Source organism: Phoca vitulina, unplaced genomic scaffold, assembly GCF_004348235.1.
Source record: "Phoca vitulina isolate PV1807 unplaced genomic scaffold, GSC_HSeal_1.0 scaffold32, whole genome shotgun sequence".
Taxonomy (NCBI): Eukaryota; Metazoa; Chordata; class Mammalia; order Carnivora; family Phocidae; genus Phoca; species Phoca vitulina.
Genome location: NW_022589735.1, coordinates 17,604,893 through 17,624,948, shown reverse-complemented (window position 1 = coordinate 17,624,948; position 20,056 = coordinate 17,604,893). Strand labels below are relative to the sequence as shown.

Here is a 20,056-nt window from a genome sequence, read left to right as displayed (position 1 = left end):
TTTCTTGATAAAATATTTTTGAGGGTGGTATATATAAAAAGTTTATAGTCTGAAAAATTTACAAAATATCTTGAGAACTTAGTACATTTATAAGTGGATAAGTTTATCTGAAGTTTAAAAAACAGCCAGAGATAAGAGATCTTTTAATTGAAATATAAGCATGCTACTACTAAATTTTGATGACTAAGTTATCATATATTTTCATATATGAAATATAAGTAGAATATATGTTTAACATATATTAACATAGGCGCTTAAAATCCTTGATAAATCAAATAATTTTAAACTATGCATTAACAAATGATTGCCTCATTAATAATTTTAATGTGTTTTTGTTAAACTATGCTTAATACTTCAACTGATCTTTTGTTTTTTGTTTTCCTTCCTTTGACAGGTCCTTCAGGTTGGGAGGAATATCTTTATTTGGAGGCATATCAGCTCATTTTTCTCACTTCAGATTCATCATTATGACTTCTTGAGGCCAGATCTAATTTTGAAGTAACCAGGAATCTGTCCATCATTGAGCAGTAAATCCCTCAACTTTGGAGCACAAAAGATCACTGATATGATCTGCATAAAATCATCTGCCTCTAGTCTGATAGCCATGAGCAGAGCCCTGGGGGCAAAAAAATAAATAAATAAATAAAGCCACAGCCTTAAATCTCTTCACTCTGAAATTACCAAGAAGATTAAAAAAAAAAAAAAAAGACTAAACAAGCAAGCCAACAACATCAAAAACAACAATGAAAACAAAGAAAACCCATCTTATTTCACCTTGGGAAAAAAAAAAAAATATTCCCAGATGTGAGCCCAAGAAAATTTATATTCAGCAATTAAGCTAGAAAATTGATTTATCATTTGGGAAAGTGAAAGTATAGAGATAGGAGGTATCTTTAGCCCGATTTATTCAGCATTTCAAAATATGTAGACAAAAAGAAAACTGAACAGAGGAGCATTTCAGCAATGAACAGTATTAGGACAGAATGTTGCTGTTTGCAGAGAGGATGTTTGCCATCTTGTACACACCCTCAAAGCCGTAATGGAATAACAGCATTGTCATTGATCGCTTGAAAAGTTTCTGCATTCAGTTCTTCACCCCATATTGGTTAAGGCGTGGGGTCGGGGGGCAGTTCTCACTGATTACTTCTCAATGCACTTCTAATATTTGCACTGTCACTTCCATTCAGGGTAATGATGTGTGCTGTTATTTGCACAGATGGTCCCATGAGTTTTGAGACCACAAGCAGTTACATGCAGGAGTCCAGAAAGGAAACATTTAAGAATTCCCCAGACATTGCTTTCTCTTTCTTCTGTAAAAGTCAATTATCTTCTAAAAAATGGACCTGTCTCAGATTAAAAGACAACTACAGAATAATAAGGAAAGCGCGTTAAGTGTGGTCAAATGAATGAAGAAGGGATCCAAAGTTTGTTTTAGTGAAGGTCATTTTATATCATTAACAGCCAAGAAGTCAGATAGGGTGAAGTGTACACTACACATTTGTGTTGAACATCTATTTGTTCTCTTAATTAAAGAAATCATTTGTAATTTGTATTTGACATATGACAGTTTTTTATAGCCATTTATCTATGCTTCATGGGAAAATGTACCAAACGGCATTTTCAGTTTATTTTTCTAAATAAATGTGTTGTTTGTATTATTTGTAGTTGCTTATTCGATTTGTTTTTCATCACCTGGAAAATAAGTTTCCCGTGGCTAATTGGAATGCTTTTGTCATATTAATTCAAAACAAATGGAAGACTGAAACTTAAAATATTTGGATGGTAGAAAATTGTGCTATTTCCTTTTTTTTAATTTTAAATCTTTTTTTTTTTTTTTTTAAAGATTTTATTTATTCATTTGAGACACAGAGATACAGAGAGCGAGCGAGCATGAGCAGGAGGGGAGGCAGAGGGAGAGGGAGAAGCAGGCTCCCCGCTAAGCCAGGAGCCCGACATGGGGCTTGATCCCAGGACCCTGGAATCATGACCTGAGCCGAAGGCAGACGCTTAACCATCTGAGCCACCCAGGCGCCCCTAAATCTTTTTTTTAAAGATTTTATTTATTTATTTGACAGAGAGAGACAGATAGTGACAGAGATAGCGAGAAAGAGCGCAAGCAGGGGGAGAGGCAAAGGGAGAGGGAGAAGCAGGCTCCCTGTGGAGCAGGGAACCGACGTGGGGCTCGATCCCAGGACCCTGGGATCATGACCTGAGCCGAAGGCAGGCGCTTAACGACTGAGCCACCCAGGGACCCCTGTGCTATTTCCTAAACTCTGAAGAAGAAATGATTTATTTTTCTTCTTGACTTTTTTGTCAAGGGTTTATGTTAATATTCTAGTTATATGACAGAGTTAGTTTTAATATATGGGGGCATTGCTGGAAACCAGAAATTTGGGTACTGTATCAGCAGGGATTTTCCCTAAGTTCTCTTTCTAGAAATCTGCTCCAAAAGAAGATGAAAATTAGATTTTTTTTTTTTTAAAGACCATCAATCATGCTAAGGAATTTTCATCAATGCCCCCCAGAGGTCTGCTGAGAATTTTCATCAGTGCATATAAAAATGACTGACTAGGCAATCATACTGGAGCAAAAAAATAAAATCCTCTATCAGTAAGGACTCAGTAAGTACCTACGTGTGTTCATCCTTGAGGCTCATCAGCTAGAGTCAGTATTTATTGTCCTTGCTACCACCATTAGGTGGTGTGCAGCTCAAATTATTTTTTTCTCTTTTTTAAATTGAAGTATAATTGATATATTAGTTTCAGGTGTGCAATGTAATATTCAGTATTTGTGCGTGTTGCAAAATGACTGCAGTAAGTGCAGTTAACGTCCATCACCATGCATAGCTACTAATTTTTTTCTTGTGAGACCTTTCAAGATCCACTCTCCTAGCTACTTGCAAATATGCAATACAGTATTATTAACTATAGTTATAGTTATGCTCGTGGTACTCTGGAATGTGGCAAAGGGAATGCAAAGATAGCGCCAGCCCTCTGAGGTCTCTGGAAAGGGTTACAGTGAGCCCTCAGATGTGTGTTGCATTAGAAGCCTACCCCTCAGGCTGCAGCTAAGGAGGTGAGCTAATGGGCTTCTTTCATAGAAACACTGAGGGTCCTGGGTCTGTTGCCTCTTGCTGTCCCTGGGGAGTGACAGCTATTTTAAAAAACTCTCTTCATTGATTACAGTTGTGTGGAATGTATGAGCCTAAGTCCCACTGGCCACCAGAGCCATGCAGGGGTGGCCCCTGGCATTAGCCACAAAAATTGGGGCACCAGTCAAGGGCATAAGCTCCTTTCTGGAACATACGGGTAAGATGGAGCAAGGCAGAGGAAGAGCGAGACGCTGGCGTCCATTGACCTCTGTTTCCTGCGAGCTCATCCGTAGCAGGTAGACGTGTGCCAGATCAGAAGCCTGTCCGTCAGGCCAAATCTCCAGTACAAGCAAATAGGCCTCTTACTCAGAAAGGCTGGGGGGTGTTTCAGTCTGGTATCACCGGCGGAGTGCCCGGGGAGTAGTCCGCCCAGAACCTTCGCTCCTTGCTAGAGTCTGGCGAGACCCAGGAACTCGAACTCCCGGACCCTCCGTTGCCGGGCGATGGAGGGACGGCCTCTCGGCAGCAATAGCAAAACCCGGCCGCCGGACGTGTGTCAGAGCCGCCCTCTGGGAGACACACTTTGGAGTGTGGTAGAGGAAACGTGTATAGATGGCGCCCACCATGAAAAAAGAAAAAAAGCCTAGCATTAAATTAAAAAAAATAAAAATAAAAAAGGCGCCTGCCAGCAGGAGTTTAGGCAGGTAGAGGGAGAGCTGAAGATGGTGCCTGCCAGCCGGGGTTGCCTAGATGTGTCCTAGAGTAGATGCGGGACCCTCGGGCTGAGGCTTTAGCATTAGTACATGCGCCTCACGCAGGCCAGCTTGGGAGCTTCTGGACTGACTGTGCGCTGAGCCCTGGGGCAGGTGAGTCCTTGCGAGAGCCTTCGAGAGCCTTTCCTCGGTTTGTCTTAGTCTTGTGGGTCTTGTGGACATCTGATTTTCAAAGCTAGATGTTTTGGGGTGCCCGCTGCGGGGTTCGAAGCCTTGGCTCCTCAGGGAGAAGCGCAGTTCCCTTCTGACTGGATCACCGTGCAGGGGGTTGGGGTTTATGGAGAGATTGTGTCCCAGCCTCTTCCACCTGCTTGGATGCGGGCCTTCTCTCCTTAGCCTGATACCTAAGAGTCGCTTAGTTCTTAGGGTTTTTCGGAGGAAGTTGTTCCCTAGGTGGCTTCAGATTCAGGATGTCTGTGGGAAGAGGTGAGCCTGGGATCCTCCTGTGTTACCGTCTTCAACTGGAACTCCCCAAAACCTAAAATAAATTATTTTTAATCATTAAAAGAATAGGTCATTAGGTTTATTCCCAAACTATGATCTGAAACCAGTTCCCATCTTGTGCTGCGCACTTAAATTGATTTACTGTCTGCAATCTCCCTCGGTAGTCCTTAAAGTATCCTGTAACATAATGAAGAAAATTAGTTTGTCACGCATGATTTCAACCCCTGAAAATTAAGACGTTGTACATGAAAATAATCCAGCTGGGAATCAAATTGCCGGTTCCTGTGAGATGTTGGGCACTGAAGTATGGATGCCTGGACTCATTCGAATTCTTTGAAAACCCATGTTGATTTCTTCAAGCTGTGAATTATTTTAAATTGTAAATAGGAAAATCAACTTTCCCCCAAACATCTAACAGTAAAATCCATCAAGAAAAAATGATAAAAAAAATTATGTCTTTATTTTTTTAGGTATACTCAACAAGCAGTGCTGTATCTGCTATGTGGTGGACCCCTGAAGGATTTTGCAAAGATGTGACATTATCAAACTTTCTCTTGGCCAAGATAACTCCACTGCTAATTTAAGTGAATTAGAGTGGGGCTGGCCAGTTGGGGGGTTCATATGGAAAAATGTCTGTATTTTCTTTGAATTAAGTTTATTCTCTTCAACTTTAGTTGCACTTACTTTCTAAGTTATTTCACTTGTCTATCACTTTCTCTTCTTTTTGTTTTCTTCAAATTTTAAACTTCTCCTTTGCTGTCTTCATAATTCACTATTACTTTCACGAAATCTGTTAAACACTCTTCAGTCCCCTTGAGAATGATTGCTTCCAGATTTTTAGAACTGAGAATGCCAGGGTAGGTAATCTCCACTTCCTGACATTGGCTTTTGGAGTGTGGGTTTGTTATTCACACTCAGCTCCGATTGTTCTCCTGGCCCCAAATCACGTAATTACCAGGTGTATCTACGTGGGCAAGATGATTCTCTTTATTTACTGAGTGCCTGCTCTGCAACATGAACTGTGCTGGGCACCAGGAAGAAACAGGTCCTATTCTGATGCAGTTTAAAATCTAGAAGATTAGGGAGAGAGATACATTAAACATGTGATTTCACTAGTTAACAACAACAACAAAAATTGCAGCCGTGTGCTAAGTTCTATGAAGAAAGGTACATGTTATGCTGAGACCATATATCCAGTGGATGTAACTCATTGGGGAATGTAAACTTTGAGCTGAGACCTGAAGGGTGACTACTACATCGTTGGGGCAAACTCATGTGCAATGCCATGCAAAAGGGAAAGAAAATAGGATGTCAGAAGACCTGAAAACGAGGCTAATTAGAGTGTTGCAAAGAGCGTAAAGACCAAAGCACAGAGAAAACAGGTATATTGCGCTCAATATATCTGAGTGAATGCATACTGTAAGAAAAAGGGGAAGGGGTCAAAAAGATTATCAAAAAGTGCAGAATTATAAAGAAAAAATTAAGAATGGCACTGGGAGCATTTTTTATTTCTATAAGGTATACTTCTCAATGAAGATAAAAAAATGCATTCAGTAGCTATCTTTAAATTCATAAAGGCTTGAGCAACTATAATGAACTCACAACAGACATTTAAAAATATGTTGAAACCAATTTCTGTAAAAATAAGTTTGCCTATATGTGTCAGAAAACCCAAAGTAACAAATAAGAGGCTGTTCAGACCTGACACAGAAACTCTTTAGAATAATCAGGGATCCAGTCTTCTTCCAGTTTTCTGCTCTCTTATCCTTGGAAGATGACCTTTGTCCTTATGGTGCAAAATAGTTGCTAGAGCTCCAGACATCACATTCATATTCCAGGCAGCACAATGAGGAGAGAGCTTACCTCCTCTTTTGTAAGAAAACGTACTAAAAAATGTTCACACAACATTTAAGTGTATTTGTCGTTGTTCAGCTGGCCACAGCAGCATTAGAACTAAGGAATGTGGTCCTTTGGCTGGGTACATTGCCACTTTTAATATATGTGGTGTTCTGACACTGAAGAGGCTGGGGGGATGAATGATGGTATATATACACAACTATCTAATTCTGCCATTGGGACTTTAAAAATGTAGCACCAGTTCATCATGCCCTGGGTTAAGTATTGGAAATGTTAAGCACTAAATTATGTGCAGACTTGAGGGAACAAGATTTTCAGCTTATATTTTCAAGAGGAAAATAACAAGTGGAATCACATCATGGGAACACTTAATCTTCTGTGAATTCTACTGCACTCACATCTATCCCTTTTTATGAACATATACCCAAGATTGACAATGATATGAAAAACTTCTCTGTGTCTCCTGTTGTGAACATCTCATCACACTGTTATTCTGATCCAGAAAGAACAGTGCATTTTATAGACGATATAGGGGATTTTCACAGGCCATTTTGACTCTCTGGGCTTTCATACTTCATTGTTATGACATTCTAATGTATTGGTAAGTGGAATTTATCAATAACTCACTAGTGTATACTTTAGTAGGGGGTTTTATAAATTGTTTTGTGGAAAAAAAAGTGTCGGAATTGCCTAACATCTTTTAAATGAATGGGTACTTAAGTTTGGGGACACATTTTATGCTGGCTTTATGTAAGCATCCCTCACATTTTTTGGTTTGGGCATAGCTAAAGAGAGGATTGTTCTTTGGGTATAGCGACAAGATCCAGGTTTTCCGGAGGCTAAGATAGAGGAACTCAGTATACACATAAAATTAAAAAGTAAACATGTAAGCAAGTGTATGTATGGGTTCCTATAGAAAATGTAGTTCCCCACCAATGCCTAAACACACATAGAGACTTTCTTTGGTCCTGTGCCAGGTATAAATGCGTACAATATGGATGCCTGGGTGGTTCAGTTGGTTAAGTGTCTGCCTTCAGCTCAGGTCATGATCCCAGGGTCCTGGGATGGAATCCCACATTGGGCTCCTTGCTCAGCAGGGATTCTGCTTCTCCCTCTGCCTGCCCCTCCTACTGCCTGTACTCTCTCTGACAAATAAACAAATAAAATCTTTAAAAACTAACTAAATAAATGCAAACAATAACGTTAAACATATTTGAAAATTTATTTGAGATTTAGATGTGAAAAATACATTATGGCATTCAGTGTGATTCATCAGAAAGAAGGTAGTCTATACTTTTCAGGACATTTCAGTCTTTTTAATCATAAAATAAAGCCAATTCATGAATGACTAACCAACCACTATGATCAAATGAGCTGTCTAGAGCATGGGAGCATATGCTCTGTAAACGGCTTTCAGTTTCTCTGCGGAAGTTCTAAATCTTCCAAAAGTGTTTGTGCTTTATTATCTGATGTACAGATTGAACCCACAATATGCTACCCTGATAAATTTTTGAGTAATTTCTATGTTTCTATATTGCATGCTAATATAGAGTAAACTTTTTAATGAAACTTGAAAGTGAGACCAAATGTGAATAGCACTTAGTACATTAACGACAATTCCTTTGGAAGGTTTCTAAGAAGGAAATATGGTATTTTACCATAATCCAAAGAAATACTCCTAACGCTTTTACTTAGGGTACTTAGAAATTGAGGGACAGGAGCTTGGGCATAAAAAGAGGAAAGTATACAGCGTATTATATTACTTAAAATTCACATTTTCGGAGCGCCTGGGTGGCTCAGTAATTAGGTGTCTGCCTTCTGCTCGGGTCATGGTCCCAGAGTCCTGGGATCTAGCCCCATATCGGGCTCCCTGCTTGGCGGGAAGCCTGCTTCTCCCTCACCCACTCCCTCTGCTTGTGTTCCCTCTCTCTCTGAGTCTCTCTCTGTCAAATAAATAAATAAAATCTTTAAAAAAAATTCACATTTTCACTTTAAAAATATGTTTATATTTATTTTGTAATTTAGTTTTATTATAAATATAGTTTACTCATTTAATTATATAAATTATAAAATTTACCCCTTTACCACCATTTGTCTACCCTACCCCTTCTCCAAAGGGAATCTTTGGCACAGATACAAATACCAATAGAAAAATATAGTATTGGTGTATATGGGTATGATTGTGTGTATGCTCTGCATTAATAGCATCATAATTTATATAGTGTTGTGCCACCGGAATTTGTTCTACTGAAGAATACATCTTAGAGGTTTTTCCACACTGTTACTTGTATCTCATAGTAATTCCCTATAGCATTTACTCATTTGATATTTGGGTTATTTATTTTTTACTCTTACAATCACTGCCAGAGTAGGTGATTTCCTGTGCCAATGTGCACCCTCTCAGGTGGAAATTGAGATCAATTTTTTTTTTATGAATATATATGGCCAGTGCTGTAGCATTTAGAAATGCTACAGATTTTGACATTATTATTATTTTTTGGCACTAGTGGTAATGGTGTGTGAAAAGCCTCTTTTTCATATAAGGAAATTCTACTCAATTAACAGGATATGAAACCAGGAGAGGGGAAAGCCTAGATTTGGGAGGGAATAGGATATTTCACTGGGGAAGTGTCATTTGGCACAGTAATTATTATTTTCTAAAAGTACAGATGTAACCATTAGTTTAGGAAGCATGAGGACAGAAGATACGTATATTTCAAAAAGCAAAACATGCTCCTGAGTTATGCTTACACAACACGGGAAACTGTTTGTTAAATGGTACTTTCTATGTGGTTTCAGTTAATGTTGAGGCTTCTTTTTTAAAGATGCCATTAAAATTCTCTTTTCTGGAATGAAGTTACGCCTTTGAGATAAAAACACTTGTTCAGTTGCAGTATAAAATGTGAGCTGTGTTCTCCCCTGTGACAGTTTATGATCACTGTGTTTTAGTTACAAAATTGCCTCCCTTAGAGATCAGCATTTTCAGCAGGAGGGTGTACATAGTAATTAATGAAGAGCAAACATTCACTTAGGTAGCCTAACCCTTCTTTTAAATGAAAATGTGGATCTCTTTGAATTTCCAGTGCCCCAAGATTTTATTTATACATTTAAAATGTTAATGTTCTCCCACTTATGACTGCATACATAGGCATTAACATTATATTATAATGAGTAATAAACAGGTGGTTCAGAAATGAAAACCATCTAATTCTGTCAGTCAGAAATCCACCCTAACTGCTTCACCTACAAAAAATAAAATAAAAATAAAGGAAAACGAAAGCTCTCAATGGGCCTTTCAAAAGCAGAAGTCCATTTGCAGGGAGGCCAAGAACCGTGCCGAAGTAGAAACGGCCTTGGCCAATAGATTTTCCTTTGCATATCTATTTTCTCCAGCATGTGTGATATAAACCAGATACCTAAATGCTTTCCTGAGTAAAATAGTGGAATTTTACTGAGGAAATTAGAATAACTGGAGAAAAGTAGAAAGCACAAGAGAGAAGGGGGGAAAATAGGTTGCTTTCAGTCAAGATTTAAGAAGCAGCCTCCCTGTGGGGCGCCTGGGTGGCTCAGTCGGTAAGCGTCTGCCTTCTGCCGGGGTCATGATCCCAGTGTCCTGGGATCGAGTCCCACATCTGGCTCCCTGCTCAGTGGAGAGTCTGCTTCCCCCTATGACCCTCACCCTACTTGCACTCTCTCTCTCTCTCAAATAAATAAATAAAATATTAAAAAAAAAAGGCAGCCTCCCTTTTTGTGAGAAAGCTCCTTTAGATTTGTATCTTTCAGAGCAGAAAACATCTTTCAACATTACCTGCTGGGAATAGTGTCTGAGGAAACCTAGATATTAAATTACTAAAGAATGCCCTCAGGTATTCCCCAGCCTTCTCTTCTGGAAGCACATTATCCTAGCCTGAGAGAAGCTTCAGTTTCCCTGAATCTCCTCACTATCATGCAAAACTTGTAGGCCATCAGTTCTTTTTTCGTACAAACCCATAATTCTTGAATTTAGGATTTGTCCAATTTAATGTCTGGCTATTGACTATTCTCCTTTACTCCTTCAACAAATATTGAGAGGCTATTATGTTCCAAATTTGCATTGCTGAAGCCTAGAATTTAACTTGGAGCTTCCAGGAAGTCAGGAAAACACTATAAATAAGTAAAAAATATAGAGCTGTATAATTTGTTAGAAAGAAGAAGACAAAGTGTCAAGAAGTTAAATAAAAGCCAAGAGCTTAACAATGAAGTACTGTGCATTTCAGTGAAAGAAGTTTTGTGAGCTGGTAAGCTAATGCAGTCTGTTTGTTGTTTCTTATTTTTCCAAGACCAAAATTTGGAATAACTGGAAGACTGGATGTGAAAGCCTGTCTTCTGTATAAGCCAAGTTTGTGTTGCTTGAGAGTTTCCAAATCCTCTAGATTTCTGTGTTTTCACCCTAAATAACCTCACTCTTGCCCCATACACTCTGTGGGGTAAGCCAGTCCCTTCCCAGAGTCTCTGTAGAGTGTCTCTTTCTCCCTGTTTCCACTGATCTCGTGGTTCTGCGTCTTGCCCATTGGAACAGATGTCCTCCTTCACACCTTTTCTCCTCAGGTGAACACCACCCCTATTCTCCTCTTGCCAAAGCACAAACAACACAAGACTTTTCCATGTCTAGCATGTTTCAGTGAAACTAGGAAGAAAGAGTAGAGGCCTTGTTCAACTGCCAGCACTCGGTTCGTACATTAGATAATATTAACTAAAAATGTTACGTTTTGTATTGCACAAAGGGGGATTTCTCTTTGGTCACAGCCTACTCTTCCTTTCCTCTCCCTATCCACATCATAGCCATTGCCTTAGCCCATCCTGCTTTAAGGCCATTATTCTTCCTTTTTAGCTGCCTTCAACCCCCAGTTACTGCCATTTTCTCACACAGAGCAGTTTACTATTAAGACCTCTTTTACAAAACCAGGAACATTATTTGAGATACTATCTTCAATAAGGACCCACCTCTACCAAGCTCCCCACTAAAACTTATAAATTAAGAGACTGCTTATTAACTCAATGAAATTTTTAGGCACCTGCTAGGACGGCAGTAGAAATATTTATCTTCTGTTTGTTCTGAGAAACTCCCTATAAGTTGTGGGACTAGATGTGATGATTTTGTTGTTGATATCTTGTTTGTGTGTTTTGTTTTCTTCCAATTATATCAGCACTCTCCTGAATAGATTTTTATGAATGAACTTAAATCCTCTTGTAGTAAGATAATTACCCAGCCATTAACACTTTTTTCCATTCCTGTGTTTTAATTTTAATGTATTTGGAGATCTGTGTTCTGTTCATAATAATGGCTTAAATTGTGATGTTTGCTAGGAATGACAAAAAGACAATAGCCAAATGTTTATATAATTCTATTAATTTGGTGGGGCAGAAATTGAGAAAATACAGTATGTTCTTTTACTTTAGGAATATATTAATTACACAGGAAACAAATCTGTTAGAATTCTGGGAATTCAGGCTGCCATTGCTACAAAATTAATGAATGGATTAAAAAAAATTTAATCCGTGTCTCTTCTGGGCCAAGGTACCTTTCCATTCTAAGAGCCACGATACAGTTATGCACAGAGACTGCAGTGCTTGCATTCTGATGAGAGTAGGCAGGTGATAAGTAAATACAAATTTAATAACAAATACATAATATGTATAATGCTATTTAGAAATTTGGAGAATAATATAGCAGTGTAGGGGGAATAGGAAATGATGGAGGTTGGGAAAATCAGTGTTGTAAAATGCTATTTTATATACAACACTTAGGCAAGACTTCTTTGGTATGGTGACATTTGAGCAGAGACCCAAAGGAATGTTGGGAGTAAGCATTATGCAATTTTAAGGAGAGCATTTCAGGAAAAGAAAACATGAGTGAAGGGTCTGGATCGGGAATGTGCTCAGAGAGACTGAAGAAAACCATTTAGCTTAGAGCATAGTGACTGAGCAGAGAGAGAGAAGAGGTGAGGTAAAGATGTAGCAGGGTGTTGTCTGTGGATTTTACTCTGGGTAAAATGGGAAGGTATAGGGCAGATATGTGAGAGGTGGTAAGATCTAAGTAGCAAGATGATTTATCCTTTAAAAGAAACACACATATGCAGATGAGACTTAGGACGGGAGTTTGAAGCCAAGAGACAAGTAGCCTACTGGAGTAATCCTGAAGAGAGAAGCTACTGGCTTAGACCAAGATGGATTGCAGTAAAGGTGGTGAAAGGTACTCAGTGTTGGGATATATTTTAAAAGTTTAGCTAACAGTACTTGCTGATAAACTATAAACATATAACATATAACATATAAACAATGCTTATTGATAAACTATGAGTTGTGAGAGAAAGGTGTCAAGAATAACTTCAGGTATTTTGCTTTTTGGGGTTCTGAACAAATAGAATAATGAAGTTGCTATTTATTCAGGTGGGTAATTCTGAAGTAGATGGAACAGCAGATTAAAGAGGGAGACTCAGGATTTGGTTTAGGATATGTTAAGGCTGAGGTGCATCATAGATATCCAAGTGGACATGTCAAGAGGGACAGCTAGAGTTGCAAGTCAGACCTAGGATGGGGATATACATTTCTCAGTCTTCGGCATGTAGATGATGAGTAAATCCATAGGACTGGATGAATTCCTCTAGGGAGGGAATAGAAATAGAGAAGTTTAAAGATGGAGCCCTGGGCACTCCAGTATTTTGAGTCAAGGAGATGAAGAGGAAACAACAAGGGAATATATAAAAGTTGGCCTCGTAAAATGGAAGAAAACTAAGAGAAATGAAAAGTGACAAAGAGATATATTCTAAGGGATCAAGTCCCAAATGACATGAAAATGACTCTACTTATTTTAGCACAAAGCATATTGGTCAATCAAAAGGAAATCTGCTTGTATCCTTTAGGCTCACTTAGGTATTAGGAGGAAGCTAGGCAAACTCTCATAGGCAAGGCTGCAAGAGTGAACTGTGTGTGGTGGGTCATGATGGCTCATAGTCCACCTGGCTGTGGGACAGTGATGATGCCCTGGGACTATGATCTAGTAAAAAAATCACTTTCAAGTTCCCCAGACTCTCCAAACCCCAGCCAATTCAATTCATGTGATATTTATGAGCTACTCTGAGTCATATGCCCACTTTGGAAGAGTAAGAAGGCAGACGTCCAGGTTGCTCATACCTCTGTTAAATCTTAAAGAGAGACTATATAATACTACTTAAAAGAAGTAATTAAACATATTTTATAAAAGGCAAAGTAAGAAGAAACAAAAGAAGGTCCCAAAGGAAGGTTTGTTTTAGTGATTTGAATAAACACGTGGGACAACATGTGAGTGGAGTGGGTTGTAAGGATCCTTTTACCAGGTTAGGATTTATAATGAATGATCCATCAATCTTTGTTGGAAGAACTTTGAGGTACCCAGCATGTTGCTTTGGTGCTCATTCTCCCCCAGGTTCCATCAATAATGTTGCCTTTCCTGAGTCCAGTTAGTTCTATCTAAAGTAGTAACTCCCCCCCCCCCCCGCTTTTTTTTTCTTTGCAAAGTTTCTAGGTGTCAGTCTGGTTAGGGTAGTGCTTAGCTGGTTCAGGCCTCGTCATATCTTCCTCCTGCTTCCCTATCCTTGGTGAACTTGGAAGTCTTGGGTAATACTGCCATTCTGGATACTGCATGGGGCATTATCTAGGCTGTGAGCAGCAGAAAGCCATGAGGTTACTGAGAAAGAACATACTTCCAGATGTAAGTGGCCCCAGGGTTCCTTCCAGCTCTCTCAGCAGTGCTTATTACTGATCTCAAGGGAGGTTGCAAGGAAATATGTTTGCTTGGTTTAACTTTACCATTACTACTGGTAAACAGCAAGAACATGTTCTGAGTCCTGAGAACACTATATTCATATGGGAAGTGCATCTTGTATTGATTATATTTTAAGAATTGGGAGATAGTCACAGGGTCATCAGCAAGATGATAGATAATGGAAGAAGTCGGTATGTTTCCCACTTTCTATTTCTTTTTTTAGACTCTTGGATTCTTCATACATTAAAACCTCACTCTGAAAAACATTACAGATCTTATCAATGATATGGCAAAACGATACACAGAGATGATTAAAGACCGATACAAAAAGAATTGCACATGATTTAATTTGGAGAAGGAACAGGGTAGGGACAGATTGACAAATAACTTTCAAATGTGTGAATAATCCTTACAAAAAAAGACTACTGAATAGTTAGTTTCCATGAGGACAAAGTAAAAAGAAATTGGCATAATTAGGCTTTATTAACTAGATTTTTTTTTTTTTAAAGGGAGAAATCTTTCTGGTGGTATGTGCTTTAGTAAACTTTGGTTTACTGATTTTCTTCAGTCTTCTATTGATTTTTTTTTTTTTCAGTGTGGTTTCTCCCATACAGAAGCAGAAGAAACAATTGTGGACATTTATGTTCTGTTCCTGATGATGACATTAATAATGTGATGTGTGATGTATAATAATGTGATGAGTGATGACATTAATAAAATGACATAGCAAGGGGAAATAAAATCTGATAAAATAGAAGCATCATGTGTGTATACACCTCCCAAAAACTCTCCCCAAATTCACAGAACAAATTTTTAATTTTCAAACTTGGGGATTTATTTTATAATTAAATTTAAAGAATAGTTTATAGAAAATATTAACCCAAGACAATCTTATGATTGGTTTGATGATCATTGGCTAGTCATCAATTGGAGTTTTATATGTAAGGATGTTAAGGCACCTGCTAAGTGCAGGAAATACTGTAAAATGTACCTATCATGGGAACTCCTTGAAGCCAAAGCATACAATTTGACCATCCACCTGGGTGCCTCTTAAAATAATGTGTGATCAGACTTCTCACCTTGGAATCCCAGATGCAGAGTTGGGGCATGAAAATAAGAACAAGCTCTTATATAATGGCTTTCCAAATAATTGACCTTTGTATTGTCTTGTTCCTTGAGGGTTTTTCCAGTGATGCTTCTACATCTGTGCTGCTCTCACAGCCCACGTGTGTACCTTTCATGACGGCTTTAACCAAACACAAGAAACGGTCTTGGGAACACTGTTGTTGTCAGAAATACTCTTTAAATTCCTGTTCTTGAGGTGAAAAGCATTTCTACTTTGCCTAATAATGTAATTAACAGTAAAGAGGAATGTTTACCATAGTTCAATAGTTAAAATTTGCAAAGGGGAAATAATGGAATCCATTAAACACATCATTTTCATCATCAAATATAAAAGGTGATAAAGCCAGGTGTTCTGTTAAAGGCTAAGAATTAGAACAGAACAACATAATTTTCTCGTTCCACACACTATTTTGGAATTTTTCTGAGTGAGCTTCTAGTATATAAAAATGAAGCTCTACTGAGACCAAAGCAACAAAAAAACAAAAAATACTGTATTCTCATTTATTGGTGTTTAAGTAAATGCACAGTCTGTAGTGTGGACTCTCTGGGATGAAATCTTGACTTTAAGAATGCTTTTGTGATCTTCGGTAAGATATTTAACCTTCTCTGCCTCAGTTTTGTCATCTGTAATTGCATGCACTTCGTATGGTTGTTCGAATTAATTGAGTCAAAACGCAGACACATTTAGAATAGACTGACGTTGCCTGGCATGAACTAAGTGCTTGATACATCGTAGCTAAAACTGTGTCACTTTTATTTACAAAGTACAGAAAAATTCAAGTTGGTCTAAACTTGGTGTAAAAAACCTCTTTGCTAACAGAAGTCAAGAATAAACTCAGGCAGTAGGCTAATCCCACACCTCTCCAGGCCTTTCACGCCTCTCATTCTGGCCATAAAGAGAGGTCTTTATGTCCAGTGAACAAGTTCTGAGTTCCCAGACCTCCTTTCCTCAATCAACAGAGGTCAAGATGGTAAACCAACATGTATTCCTCCTTACACCACCCCTCACCCCCCACATTTATAGCCTTGTTGTTTCTGTTTGGCTTAAATCCAGAATAGGTAATGTCGTTAAACTGGTTTATTGTCCCTTCAGAGATTTAGCTCTCAGCTAATTGTCATTATCTTGAACAATTCTCCCGTCTTAATTTGTGACAATGCGAATATTGACATAGATGAATCTTCCAGCATCTTCCCCCTCAATTTCTTGAGCACCTCTCCTCTTGACCTCCATCTTCCCTGAGCCATTCCCTAGCCATACTCTAGATTTTATTATTACCTCACACTCTGCATTATTCATTATCTTTATTTCCTGTTTTTCATTTCTCTTCTCTTTCCCTAGCTCCCTTTTAGTACCCACTCCTCACTTCAGCAGCCTATCATTTCAGTCACTTGAGATCAAGGCATTCACACTCTAAACGTCTTTACCCAAGTTATATAGTTTAAATCACTTGCTTAATCATTATAAACCCTCCTTTTGATTAACCCTCAATTCCCTTGTTCTTCTCTTATTTCATTAGATAGTTGGATTGAGCTGCAGCTATGGTTAAATCCAGCTCTTCAAATACTTTGCGTAAATATCCATGAAGTTGGATAGGACTGGAAAGAACACACAACCACAATCTTTCATCCTAAACAAAAAGAGCAAATGAACCTTTAATATTTTCTGGAAATCTTAATGTGCTTCTCTCTTCCACTCATGTTCTGTATTCTCCTTCCTCCACAAATCATTAATAAGTCTCTTATCATCCTCATTCGTAGCTGATGACTTTGATTCCTACTTAATTGTGGACATGAATCTCTCAGAACAAAGCTTCCACAGATTCCTACCTTTAGTTTGACCCATTTACGTGTATCTACACCTACGTACTCTGCCTTCCTATCTGTTACAAACGATCCATATGTGCTTTTGTCTAAAGCTAATTCCTCTGCTTATGCACATTCTGCCTCATCTACTTAAGGATGTCATTCCAGTAACCATCCCTTCTCTGTTCTGTATCATTATTTTGTTTTTCTAATCTGTTGAATCATTCCTATAAGCATAAAAAGTTGCTGTTATTTCTTGTATTAAAAAGACAAAACTATGAAGACATTGAAAAGATCAGTGGTTATTAAGGGTTGGTGGGGTAGATGAATAGGTGGAGCACAGAGAATTTTAAGGCTGTGAAAATATTTTATATGATACTGTAATGATGGATACATGTCATTATACATTTGTTCCAACCCTAGGGGTGCCTCGCTGGCTCAGTAGGTAGAGCATGTGACTCTTGATCTCGGGTTTGTGAGTTCAAGCCCCACATTAGGTGTAGAGATTACTAAAAATTTAAAAAAATCTAAAAAAAAAAAAAAAAAGAACCCATAGAATGCAGCAAGAGTGAACTCTAATGGACTTTGGGTGATTGTGATGTATCAGGGTAGGCTCATTGAGTGTAACAAAAGCACAGATCTTAAGCGTGTAACTTGATGAGTTTGATAAGTGTAAACCTTGTCAAGATAACATAACATTTCCATCACTCTAGAAATTCCCATGAGTCCGTGTCCCTAACACTCAATCTCCACTCACCCAGGGATGACCACTTCTCTGGCTTTCTTCACTGTGGATTAGTTTTCACTCTTTTAGAAGTACGTGTTAGTAGAATCATTAAGGATATATTCTTCTGTGTCCAACTTCTTTTCCTTAGCATATCTGTGAAATTCAGCCAGGTTGTTTTATGTATAAACAATTAGCTTCTTTTTGTTGCTGAGTAGTAATAGGACTGCACTACAATTAATTTGTTTATCCATTTTTCTGTTAATGGTCACTTGGATTGTTTCTAGATTTGGGCTATGTGTATTTCTATTTCGTCTAAGTTTTTTGTGAACATACATTTTTTTTTTAATTTCTTCTGGATAAATACCTAGAATTGGAATTTCTGGGTTATAAAGTAGGTGTATACTTAGCCTTTAAAGAAACCACCATTTTTTTTAACAAGATTGTATTATTTTATATTTCTACCAGAAATGAGAATTCTGCTATTCCCCACTCTTGACAAAACTTGAGTTCTTGGTCTTTTAACTTTTTTTTTTTTAAAATGTAATCCTACCATTCTAGTGGGTGTGTGGTGGTATTTGTTACAGTTTTAATTTGAATTTCCATGATGACTAATAATAAAACATGACATATGGGCTTATTTGCTATTCATATACCTTTCCTTATGAAGTATTTATGTAAGTAGTTTTCCTGCTTTTTATTGGATTGTTTTAATTAATGAGTTGTAGAATTATTTTATATACGATAGATACAGATCCATCAGATATATATTTGCTACATTTTTTCTCAGTCTGTGATTACCTATTCTTTCTTTATAGTGTTCTTTAACATATTTTTGAAATTTTTGATGGTTTATCATTTTCTTTCTTTTAGAACTCTTCCTGTGCCCTGTTAGACGTATATTTACCTACTCCTATCACAAATGGTTTCACCTAGAGTATTATAATTTGAACTTTTACTTTCAGGACTATAATCCATCTCAAATTTATCTTTTTGAATTTGGTGTAAGATTCAAGACCTTTGTCCCTCCTCCCCCAATATTGATACCTAGCTGTTTCAGTATCATGTGTTTTAAAGATTTTACTTTCACCCACCATTGAATTACTTTGATTCAATTGACTTTATAACTATGGGTCTGTTTCTAGACTCTTTTTTGTTCTGTTAATATATTTGCCTTTTTTTAGGCCAGTGCCTCATTGTCTTGATAACTATACCTCTGTACTAAGCTTTAAGTTCCTATAGTTAAATCCTCCAATTTTGTTTTTTTTTTTCCCCCCAAAATTATTTAGGCTATTTTAAGCCCTTTGCATTTCCATTTAAATTTTAGAATTAGCTTGTCAGTTTTTACAAAACAGCCCACTGGAATATTGATTGGGTATGTACTGAATTTTAGGTCAACTTACTGAATAGTTTTCATTTTTAACAATACTGAGTTTTCTAATACCTGAAAAAGGTCTATTGTTTCGTTTCTTTTTGTCTTACTTAATTTGTCTTAGCAATGTTTTTGGTGCAAAGATCCTGTATTTTTTGATGTATTTTATCTCAGTATGATATTTTATTTGACACTATTATAGTATCTTTTGAAATTTCATTTTCCAATTGTTTTCTGCAATTATATAGAAATACAGTTGATTTTTGTATTTTGACTTTGTACCTGGAAACCTTCCTCTGAGACGTACTTATTAGTTGAGATACTTGATTTGAAAATTAGAAGAATTAGCTACATAGGCAGTCATATCATTTACAAATACAGAAAGTTTCCTTTCTTCCTTTATGATCTTCATGTCTTTTATTTATTTTTTATCACCTTAGTTCATTGCCTAGAACCTGCAGTACATGTGACATGCACACTCTGTTGCTGATCTTCAGAGTGAAAGTTCAGTTCTCTACTGTTACATGCGGTCTCAGCTGTATTTTTAGGTGACTTTTACAGAGCGAATAAATTCCCTTTTTATTCCTCTTTTTTTATTATAATTGTGAGTTTAATTTGGTTTGTTTTGGTGACTGTTGAAATATACATATAGTTTTTCTCCTTTATTCTCTGATCTAGTATTACATTAGTTGATTTTCAGATGTTAAACTAACTGCATTCCAGAGATAAACCCAGCTTGATCATCGTATATTTTCTTTTTAAATGCTGGATTCAATTTGCATCTGAGGATTTTTTTCAGTCTATATAATCTTCTCTTACATTGTCTTAGTCCAATTTTAGTATTAAGGTTATGATGGCCACATAAATTAAATTGGAAAGTGTTTCCTCCACTATGATCGTTGGACATGTCTTTGTAAAGTTGTGATATTTATTCCCTGTAAGTTTGATGGAATTCGTCATTGGAATGATAGCGTTTTTGTGGAAATATTTTTGATAATTAATTCAACTTCGATAGTATTTAAAATGATATCAAAACTTTCTATAGCCTTCCATGTCAATTTTGGTAAGTTGTGTTTTCCAAATT

The 20,056-nt window shown here is 37.4% G+C and overlaps 1 protein-coding gene across 1 annotated transcript in view; it reads left to right on the top strand.

Moving 5' to 3' along the window:
- Positions 1 to 707, top strand: part of PRR16 (proline rich 16) — a 297,598-nt gene extending 296,891 nt beyond the window's left edge. The window contains exon 3 of the transcript XR_004301922.1: positions 395 to 707. The gene's annotated coding sequence lies outside the window, so the exon portion shown is untranslated. The remainder of the gene's footprint in view (positions 1 to 394) is intronic.
- Positions 708 to 20,056: the final 19,349 nt, after the last annotated feature.